At 46.9% G+C, this 8,008-nt stretch overlaps 1 long non-coding RNA gene across 1 annotated transcript; it reads left to right on the forward strand.

The window, feature by feature from the left end:
• The first annotated feature begins 3,499 nt into the window (after nt 1-3,499).
• On the forward strand, nt 3,500-6,368 carry LOC110677237. The gene is made up of 2 exons (XR_002501045.1): nt 3,500-5,219; nt 5,429-6,368. It is a non-coding gene; the product is annotated as an uncharacterized LOC110677237 (long non-coding RNA).
• Nucleotides 6,369-8,008: the final 1,640 nt, after the last annotated feature.

Consider the following 8,008-nt stretch of genomic DNA (forward strand, 5'->3'; position numbering starts at 1 on the left):
GCCATTTTTCTGTTGGGAGTTTTAGGAATTCCGGGCCTGTTATCCATATGGATTTTTTATGACATGGCTTGGTACCTTCGTCCGCGGGGTTTTCGTTAGTAGGTACCCACCTCCATTGGTCCATAGTGGTCGAGTCGAGTATCTCACCGATGCGGTGAGCTATAAACGGTTTATATTTTCGATGCTCGGAGTTGATCCATGAGAGGACTGTTTTGGAATCTGTCCAAAAGGTGGATCCTATGATCTTCAATCGGGTTTCTTGCCTTACTGTATCTGCTAATCTCACCCCTAGTAGCGCTGCTTGTAGCTCGAGACGCGGAATTGATAGCGGTTTAATGGGTGCTACTCGTGATTTTGCTGCCATGATTCTCACGCACGGGTTTTGCTGCGTATTACTTCTTGCGTATACGATTGCTGCAAAGGCCTTATCCGAAGCGTCAACGAAGGTGTGAAGTTCTATGTGCGTGCCTACGTCCTTCATTATCCATCGAGGTATTCGTATGTTGCTCGCGGTTTGTACTTTCTCCACCCATGAGTTCCATATCTTTTGTGCTCTTTCGGATATAGGTGTGTCCCAGTCCTTTGTTTCCTTATGCAGCTCCTGTATTAGGATCTTACCTTGGATTGTTACATTCGATATTAGCCCTAGCGGGTCGAAGACACTCATGACGAACGAGAGTACCTCGCGTTTGCTAGGGTTTCTGATTTTGCAGAGTACTTCTTTGGGTAGTTTTTCTAGGTTCACCTGATACCCGATCGTATCCTTGTTGGTGTTCCAGTAGACTCCGAGTATCTTCTCGGCTTCGTCTTCCTTGTCATTAAGATACTTCTTTGTATCCATTTCTCTTCTGTTTTCTGGGATCGAATCTAGTAACATTTTGTCATTGGAGCAAAACTTCGTAATAAAGAAACCACCTTCGTCGTGAGCCTTAATTATCTGAGCGACGGTGTCCTTGGCTTCCTCCAAAGAGTTGAAACTATCGTCGTGGTCATCTACGTAGTGCTGGTTTATTATTGGCGACAATGCTAGAGGATACCTTTCTTTTAGTCTTTCCGCGTTGTGGTTCTTGGCTGCCTGGGCGCATGACGGTGAGCATGTCGAACCGAACGTCATTACTTGCATAACGTATATGTCCGGGAACCTCTGTTCGCAGTTGCGCCATAAGAATCGTTGCGCGTCCTGGTCTTCTTTTCGTATCTTTACTTGGTGGAACATCTCTTTTATGTCGCCACATACCGCATATCTTCCTTCCCGGAATCGAACTAGTATTCCGAATAGTGACGTGGTGGAGTCTGGTCCCGATAGCAAGGCCGAGTTGAACGATTGACCCTGTATCTTGGCTGCCGCGTCGAAAACTAATCTTGGTTTCGGCGGCTGTTTATTTTTGTTAACCACGACGAAGTGCGGTAAATAGTACAGGTTATCTTTCTCCTTTAACATTTCGGCTGGTGCAAGTTTTCTGGCGTAGCCTTTTTCGACGTAGTTTTGAATTGTTTCCATGACCCACTTCTGTAGGGGTGGGTCCTCCTTTAGTTTATTTTCGAGACCGACTAATCTCTTTTTTGCCACTTCCATGCTGGATGGGAATTTATGACCGTCCTTTTTCCACAGCAGACCTACCTCGTAACGTCCGTCTTCGTTGTCATAGCGTAGCGTCTTAAGGATGATTTCGTTCGCTCTTTTCTCATCCGCGGCCTGAGGTAACTCTTTTACTGGCTTGACTCCGAAGTCTTCCAGAGAAAGGTAGTTGTCCATGATGTGCCGTAAGGTGTCTTCGTTATGGGTAACCATGGCGTGACCTTCTTCGTTGTTAGTGGTTAGTTTCCCGTAGATTACCCATCCTAGCTTCGTCTTCATGGCGATTGGGTCTCCTTGGTCTCCGAATCGATGCTCTAATCCTGTAATCAAATGACTGTGATTAAGTCCTAGCATTATTCCTGGTCTCATTGTATCGAAACTGTTTAACGGTAGTCCTCTTAAGTGAGGATAGCGTTCGCATAATTTTTGATAATTTCTCGATTGTTTTGGTAGCATTAAGTTTTTAATTGTTCTAACGTCTCTCAGCACATGGCTGGTTTTTGTGTCTCCCTTTATAACTACGTCGACGCTTTGACTGGAGTTATGCGCTGTAGTGACCTCTTGTGTCCAATTAAGTTGAAGAGGTATTGACTTCCCGACTAACTTCAGTTCTCTGGCGATATCCGCTTCTAATAGAGTCAGTGACGAGCCGGGGTCTAGGAAGGCGTAAGTACTTACGGTTTTATCTTTGTTTCGTAATGTTACGGGTAATACCTGGTAATGTACCGTTATCGGTGTCGCGTTATCTTCATGATTATTCACGGGTTGTTGTTCAATCGTGACTTCTTCCGTTTGAGGATGGAGCATTCGGTGATGTCTTCTTGCACACCCTTTGATGTCGCATCTCTTGGCTTTAGAACATTTAAACATGTTATGATTCGTGCCTAGGCAACTGAAGCATAGGCGTTCCAGTTGGGCTGTTTTTTGCCTCTCGTCTACCTTCATCTTCTTGAAGGCATTACAGTCCCAGATCTTATGCGCGTTAGATCGTTTACATATCTTACACGTTCCTTGTCTATAGGTTTCCTTGGTTCGTTGCTCGTGATGATTGATCGACGCCCTTTGATGTTCGATGTTCGGTTGATGCATCGTCATCACCCTTGCCGTTCTCGCGAATGGTCTTAGCCAGTCGTTCAAGTCGTCTAATGATTGAACTGCTATCTGAGAGTTATTCATACAGTATTCGGTTCTCTTGACTTGAATGTTGTATGGAAGTTTTCTTACTAGTTCCTCTACTAGTCTATGATCCGATAAGTACTCGTCTTTTTCGAGTAGCTTCACATTGCTTACGAGATTTTCGAGGGCTGTCGACATCTCGATTACGGCAGTTCTTGAGTCTTTCCTGACTCTCATAAGCTCGGTTAGCAATTCCTTGTACACTTGTTCCGGTCTTCCGAAATGCTCCTCGAGTCGAGCCATAATCTCCGGCACGTTATTCGCGTCCATCATCAATTGTCGTACGCTCTTTACGGCCGCTCCGTAAAGCACCTGCTGCAACCGGTTTAAGTTTTCGATATTATTGAATGCTCCTTCGTTCGTTGTCTGTTCGTAGGCCCTTTTAAAGTTAGGCCATTCCTTTGCTGCTCCCCCGAATTTTGGGAGTCGTATTAGCGCTTGCCGCTTCAAATAGACTGTCCAATCTTCTTGGACTTCGTTTTCCCTTTTAATGCTGAGTCCTGTCAGAGCCTTCGTGATTTCATTTACTGCTCTTTGTTGCCCGTTCAACATTCTCTCGAAGAAGGCTTCCGTAGGACTCGTAGCAACTGCTCTTGCCGCTAAGGTTAATTTTTTGATTTCCTTGTCAATTAGCTGGCACTTAGCACAAAGGAAAATCTCTTCTTTCGTTGGCTTCTTGGTAAGTTTTGCGCACGATGGGTGGAACCAACGATCGCATTCTGAGCACTCCACCATGTATTCGTCTTTATCGTCGGGGTCGTTACAAAGGCGGCAGTTGCCGTTTTGGTTATCCACAAACATGCTAGACATTTTGTTCCTTGTGGCTTCTCTCTAGAATTCCGGATTCGTTCGATTTTTGCTGGTTCGCGTTTTAGTCCTCTGGTGAGGTTTAAAGTGGTTAATTCGACCGCCTTCTTTTCGGTTCTCTAGCACGTCCTCGCAAGGATCGTGCCCGTTGTCCTCTTCCTGGGGTTTCCAATGGTCGATTCGACGCCTTCCGGCTCTCTAGCACGTCCTCGCAAGGATCGTGCCCGTTGTCCTCTTCCTGGGGTTTCCAACGGTCGATTCGACGCCTACTTACCGGTTCTCTAGCACGTCCTCGCAAGGATCGTGCCCGTGGTCCTCTTCCTGGGGTTTCCAACGGTCGATTCGACGCCTTCCGGCTCTCTAGCACGTCCTCGCAAGGATCGTGCCCGTTGTCCTCTTCCTGGGGTTTCCAACGGTCGATTCGACGCCTTCCGGCTCTCTAGCACGTCCTCGCAAGGATCGTGCCCGTTGTCCTCTTCCTGGGGTTTCCAACGGTCGATTCGACGCCTTCTTACCGGTTCTCTAGCACGTCCTCGCAAGGATCGTGCCCGTTGTCCTCTTCCTGGGGTTTCCAATGGTCGATTCGACGCCTTCCGGCTCTCTAGCACGTCCTCGCAAGGATCGTGCCCGTTGTCCTCTTCCTGGGGTTTCCAACGGTCGATTCGACGCCTACTTACCGGTTCTCTAGCACGTCCTCGCAAGGATCGTGCCCGTGGTCCTCTTCCTGGGGTTTCCAACGGTCGATTCGACGCCTACTTACCGGTTCTCTAGCACGTCCTCGCAAGGATCGTGCACGTTGTGACACCTTTCTCAGTATCGCAACAGCGATTATTTTAAATTGATGACTCAGCGTTGAGCGCGTATTTCAACAGAACACTTTCCAACACTTTTCTTCTGCGAATCTTCTTATGGCCGTTTAGGCCTGACCATTCCTTCCACCGATTTCGAAACTCGTTGTACAAACACCTTTTCCCTAGGTGTGTTTTCCCAGAGAACTAGTTCAAAGGACCCTGTTTCGCACAGTTCTTGTTTAGCCACTGGCCTTTCGGCCCACTGCTTGTAATTGTCGGTGTTTTTCACTTCGTCGAACTTCGCATCAATCTCGCGGAAGTATTCGACGAGCTCTTCGATCTCTCGCGTGAGATCTGACATTTCACTCAACTAAACACTACAGGAATTTTCTTCTGGTTACTCTTTAGGCGGTAACCACACCTTGCTTTTAACCGCAACGAAAACGCGCGACGTTGTGGCTCCTCACTCGGGGCACCATGTAAACGGCCCGCGGGATTTTCTTTATGGCCGGAATCCGCGCGTCGACTCTAGCACGATCTCGCGGTGTTTACTCGATCTTACCGACAACTGGTAGACGCCAACTGAGTGCGTTTCCCCAATCTTCCCCTTCGGACTGACAGGCTGGGTGGCTGACCCAGTACCTGCTGGCGGAAGGTTCGACTAGAGAACCGTGTCTCTTTAACAGTTAAGCACTGATTCGTCGGAACGACACTCGCCAGGCGAGTGGTCCGCAACCGAAGGAAGCGAGTGTTTAACCGTTGTTACGGCGGTTCAACAACAGAGGAGAACCAGTCGTGGATATTTCCTCTTGTTTTTCCCTTCAGACGGACAGGCTGATGTTTTAACCAGTACCTGACAGTGGAAGGTTCCAACTAGTGGATTATATCCGCAAAGGGATGCACGCCGAGTCGTCGGAACGACACCCGCCAGGCGAGTAGTCTGCAACCGAAGGAATCGAGCGGTCAACCGGTGTACGACGGTTTTGTGTTCGAAAGGCTTGGTTGGAGATTGATCCCCTTCTCTTTCCCTTCAGACGGACAGGCTGATGTTTTAACCAGTACCTGACAGTGGAAGGTTCCAATAGGGAGCTCTCTCTCTTAACGATTGAAAGCTGACTCGTCAGAACGACACCCGCCAGGCGAGTAGTCCGCAACCGAAGGAGTCGAGTTTGCAATCGTTGGTGATAACCTTAGTGGTTGGACTTACCAGGAATTTCTCTCTAGAAAGACGAGTTGCCTGTTCCGAGTCTAAACGTAAGATCATGTATTTCGTGGTTGGTTCTGGGTTTTTATAGGCGACTTTCGTCGATCTGGGGGACTTATTCTAAAAAGTGACAAATGCAGTTCTATCGTAGGTCCTATTGATTCTTAAAGTTAGAAAGGGACAATTGTCGTGATTGCCTAAATCTAATTTTCTCCCACGAGAAAGAAGCAAAGAGATTTCAATGTTTTAGGTTTTTTCTCGTAAGGTATGTCTCTGAGTGCGTAGGTAATAAATTTCGAATTTAATTACTTTGTTTCTTTCGTTGCGTGGGATGATTACTTTCTATGCGTGGGTTGACGCAGGGACATATTTGTTCTTGTTGCGCCTTACCATTAGATCAATGCTTTCCCTTTCTCTTCGTTATGACTCCTGTCCGCGTATCAATCGAATGCGTCAGGCTCAGCGAGGGCCTGCGCTTTGTGCTTATGACGGTTTGGTCATACTGCTTGCTATGGAAGGAAATTGTTAACGATCTTTGTTTTTATGGCTTTCCCTTCCTTCTGAGTTGATGGGGCAGTGCGCCTTTACTTTCTAATGCTAATGTTACCATCTGTTTTTTGTGCTGAGTGATGGCTCTGTCTGTTTAGAATGCTATAGGGGAAGGGATCGGTAAGGTTCTAGTATATCCCTTCGCATGGTTTGAGTTGCCTTCTTCTGTTTGTGGGTCGTAAATTACGTGCTTATTGGCTAGTTGTTTAATTTCGTTTCTTCTCTCTGTCATTGGTTCGCATCCGATCGCAAATTAATCGTCGCGAATTAACAGACCGGGTGTCTTGTACTTGGTTCTGGGGAAGCTGGGTGGCGATGATCCAATCCGTCTTGTTGTGGTGGTTTTGGTCCTCTTCCGTATGTACTAATGGAATCCTCCACACGGCTTCAGAATAGTGATACGGATTGTTTCGGACTGTTCTTCAGACGTCTTCAATAGTATAACCTAAGAATGTACGCCTGTGCTTAATCTCAAAGGTACACTTTACTCTAACGGAGTGATCCAGTGAGATCCAACTACTACACTTTTTGTAGAAAAAAGAAGAACACTCTTACTAATCACTACTACTTCTTCACTATTCTGGCGCCAGTTTGACTTTTTCTATGCTGAATGCATAAAAAAATATTTATTTCTTAATATCTTATCTTCGAGCCTCGTTAGTGTATGCTCGTCAATTCGATCTTCCACGAGGCACACAAGGAGGCCATTTGCGATGCAAATCATGCTATTTGCGGGGATTTTCTGGCTTTTTGTCGTGTTGACGTTAGCATCGTGTCAACAGCATCGACAATTTTTAGAAGCGCCTCGGCATTTTGCTTCTGGGGGCGATTAAATTTAAGAACCTTTTGGAAGTGTCTCTCGAATGCGATTCGTTTCTTGTAAAAGCGTTCTTCCAGTTTTCTCCAGGCTTCAGCGAAACTTAAGCCTGAATCTTCGGATGCCTTGCAGGCATAACGAAGATCTGCATCAAACGGCCTTTTCGTTGCGAGTTGTCCGTGATTCCTTCCAGTTTCATCAGGGTGGTCGTGGCCCGTTGTTTCCAAACTTCGTTGAGCATTTGGTCTCGAGCTTCTTGTTCTGCCGTTGACGGCAGGTTCTGCTCATCTACGTGGGCGGTGAAATTCTCCATGTCCTTCGGTGACCCTTCCATGGCTGTCAATTGCCTCTGATAAGCGCCACGGCTGGATCTTCGTCTTTTTCTCCGGGCATCGTTGTGGGCTTCTTTTTTCGAATGTAGGAAATAAAGGAACGGACTTACTTTGCTTAGGCAGGGGTGCCTACTGCTGATGTTGACGTTCCTGGACGGCTAGAGTAACTTCTATTGGCTAGAAGAACTTCTATTGGTATTCTTCTTCCACTCCTCCGGCTGCTGCTGGTGTCTGCGTTTCGGTGTGAGTTGGGGAAGGATTCGATTTTCCGGCCGGCGACCAGCACCTCACTATCTATGCCGATTTAGCTGTCACTGAGTTTTTTTTAGACTTTTCGGCCGACGGCGTGCATTTCATTATCGATGTCAGTTTAGTTATCACGCGGGGTCACCAATGGAAAATGTGGCACTAAAATGCATAAGGCAAGTTAAGCCTAACTTCTTCTGCGAGGAATGTAAAATGAACTATCCCGTTGGGACTCCGATTTGGAACTAACTACTTTATTCTTCCTTCATTTACATAGTTTGAAATCACTTTTTGTCGTCGACGTTCTTCGGTGGTGCCGATTTGGTATGAGGTTCTGAAGGTGTCGGATGACAGCCATTTCAGACTTCCAGATTCCTCCGGCGGGTTTCGTTTTCCAAAGAGTTGATGCGTCGCATACTGTGTCGCCACTTCCAAATGATAACGGCGGCGACTCGGACTACGATGAATGCGCCGTCCATTGAGTGTGATACCACATCGTGTGCGGTA

Source organism: Aedes aegypti, chromosome 2 (assembly GCF_002204515.2).
Source record: "Aedes aegypti strain LVP_AGWG chromosome 2, AaegL5.0 Primary Assembly, whole genome shotgun sequence".
Taxonomy (NCBI): domain Eukaryota; kingdom Metazoa; phylum Arthropoda; class Insecta; order Diptera; family Culicidae; genus Aedes; species Aedes aegypti.